The sequence below is a fragment of the Carlito syrichta genome, unplaced genomic scaffold (genome assembly GCF_000164805.1).
Source record: "Carlito syrichta isolate Samal-C Ts95f unplaced genomic scaffold, Tarsius_syrichta-2.0.1 Scaffold23502, whole genome shotgun sequence".
In the NCBI taxonomy this organism is placed as follows: Eukaryota; Metazoa; Chordata; class Mammalia; order Primates; family Tarsiidae; genus Carlito; species Carlito syrichta.
In genome coordinates, this window is record NW_006967598.1 from 1 (window position 1) to 3,152 (window position 3,152).

Genomic DNA, 3,152 nt, shown 5'->3' on the forward strand with positions numbered 1-3,152 from the left:
GTATTGCATTGGATGTTCAAGGTCCATTATATGAGTGAGAACATGTGATATTCGGATTTTTGTTTTTGTGAGAGGTCACTCAGTATTATAGACTGCGATTCCTAAAAGCTCTAAAAATTGACCTTCCATATGACCCTGCAACCCCCCTACTGGGAATATACCCTGAAGAACACAAATCACTCTATAAAAAAGATACCTGCACACGTATGTTTATCGCAGCATTGTTCACAATAGCAAGAACCTGGAAACAACCATGCTGCCCATCAAAAAAGGACTGGATTAAAAAAATGTGGTACATATACACAATGGAATACTACGCAGCCATAAAAAAGAACAAAATCATGAATTTCCCACACTTTTCTTTACTTCTTGCATCCTGAGTTATTTTGGACAGCTTCTTTCCTGGGCACTAGGTTGACCCAGATATGAAACTCCACACTTCCTAAAGCCCCACCCATCAGAAGCCAGCCTCACCAATCATTTGTGAACATAAATGGTTTTTCTAAAGATTTCAAAGGAGAAGGGGGGGTTTACAAGACAGTAACAAAAACGCCACAGTCCTCACCTTTTACAAAATAGTTATGGGCCATCTATCAACCAAAAGTTTTCACTGATTTTTCAGCTGTTTGCCATTTTTTCTTCTCTCTCCCTCTCTTTCCTTTCCCACACATTTCTGGAGCATTAAAATATAATTTTTCTTCTTTTCTATTAAAGCCCTAGTTCTCATCATTCCAAGGGTGGTTGACAAGGGAAGGACTCACCAAGGAATAATTTCAAACATTTACTTAAAATACATGCAAGCAAAAAGGAAAAGGACAGGGCAGTTGATGATTACTACTGATTATGTAGGCAGACTGCCTGGGATCTTCTTGTGACTCAAGGGCACCACATCTGACTGCTGCCAAGAGGGTAGACTGCTGAGGTTAGAGGGTTACCAGCAAGGGGAGGAGGGTTACCAGGATGAACCTGATATCTGCACTGCTGAGAAAGAACACTCTTCATGTTTTTATAGTGTAGTATGTTGAATGATGTCCTCTAAGAAGATATGCCCATGTCCCAATCTCCAAAATGTATGAATATGACCTTCTTTGGTTAAAATAAAAGGTCTTTGCCATGCAATTAAGTTAAGAATCTCAAGATGACATCATACTAGATTATCTGAGTGGGCCCAAATCTTTTTTTTTAATTGTCTTTTTTTGTTGTTTTTTAATCGAAGGTCCTTACTGGCCCTGCTTCCATGAATGGCCATGACCAAGGGAAAAGGGAGAGGAACCAGCCGGCATGGGGAGGGATCATCTCCACAACATTCCATTTGTACACAGTACTAAACAGACAAGCACAGAGTCATTATGCAGTTAGAAGTTGGCAGCATGGCAAGGGAGAGGAACAGGTGGCTAGTGAGGGTTTGTTAAAAAAAAAAAAAAACACAGGCTCCCCCCAAACTGGGGTTCCGGTGGGAACTTGGTCTGCTTCAACCCAAGTGGAATCAAGATCAAAAGTGGTTTGGGAAGGCCAGAACCCTCAGGGATGGAGGGAGTGAAATCCAGGGGGTGAGGGGCTGTTTGGCAACTGAGGTGAAAGGATTGCCCTCCCCCTGCTGGGATCCCCTCAGTCCCTCCGGTCTGGCAGGAAGGGGGCAGCCTGTAAACCCTGAGAGCAGGTCTGGGGCTGTCAGATGTTCCAGGCAGGGGGCCAGAATATCCTCACAAAGGCTTGCCCTCCAGGGAGATGACAGTACTGCCCCCCAGTTTCTCTGCGAGGGTGCAGCGATCCTTGACCTCCTCGTAGCAGTTTGCTTGTAATTCATGTTTGATTCCTGTCAGTTTCTTCTTGATGGCATCCTTGGAGCTGGCATAAATCATTTTACTCTTAAGGGGTGCACACTCAGGAGCCCAGAAGATAAACACCAGGTCCTCCTTCTTGCTCTCCTTGGTCTCATAGGTTGCGTCATAGAGGGCATAGCAGCAGTCCTTGTCTGGCAGCGTCTTGACAAAGGTGGCGTACGAGTCATTGACATTCTGGCCCACATCACATACCAGGATCTCCTTACCCTCCTCCAGGATGATGTTCTTCTTGTCCTCACTCAAACAGAAGAGAGCACCACCTTCTTGTGCTTCTTCACCTCTTCTGGTGTGGAAGACTAGTGCAGCTTCATGTCATTGAACACCTTGATGACGCCATCAGAGACAGCCACACCAGAGGCCAAGTTTCCAGAAGTGACGAGGAGAGATGGCAAGAAGAGCCAGAGAACAGGATGGTGCTGCCGCTACTGCCGGGACCCAACTTGGGCCCAAATCTAATAGCCAATGTCCATGTAAGAGTAAGAGGATGTGCACCACACACATACAGGAGGGGAAGACCATGTGAAGACAGAGGCAGAAATTGGAGGCATGCAGCCACAAGCGCAGGAACACTGAGAAGAGCAGAGAAGTAGAGTCTTCCACCAGAGCATGGCCTTACCTACACTTTGATTTGTGACTTTTGGCCTCTAGAACTGTGATAGAGTACCTTTCTGTTATTTGCAACCATCTGGTTTGTGATAATTTGATACAGCGACCCCAGGACCTTATTCACATACACAGGGGTCCCATCTGAGTGACACTCTTGGCCTTTTTCCCCAACGAGAGGCAACATGAGTCAGGTTACAGAATTCCAACCCTCCCTATCTCCTCTACTTGGATACCTGCAGACCTTTACCCACCTGCTCTCTGACATGTTGTAAAAAGTCTGCCCCTACCAGGGAAGACCTGTGAGTATGAAGAGGTTGCACCAGTATCTGGATGAATAAACATGTCCATTCAGGATTAACTAGCAACACCACCTTCCAGCGGGCTGATCCACTTTCCTCCAATTTCATCAGTGATGACCATGATACTTGGATTTCTATCCACCTGACTCATCTGCCTGTCTTTCAGGTGGAGAATATAGGGTGCTATTTGTTCAATCCCCAAAACCTCAAAATAAATTAAAGGGGCAAGGCAGAGCCTTGAGCAGAAAACTGACCAAGAATTTTATGGCAGGCAAAATCCAAATAAAAAGGAATGAGATATCCAGTGTGGTGCTGCTTGGGCATTTTAGGAATTGGCCTGTGCCTTTGTCAACGTGCCCCTCTCCAAGATACTTATCTTCCATTGACCAGAAAATAGTGATTG

General features: G+C 45.3%; 1 pseudogene; it reads right to left on the minus strand.

Moving 5' to 3' along the window:
- Positions 1 to 1,703: 1,703 nt before the first annotated feature.
- On the minus strand, positions 1,704 to 2,170 carry LOC103266652 (annotated as a pseudogene).
- Positions 2,171 to 3,152: the final 982 nt, after the last annotated feature.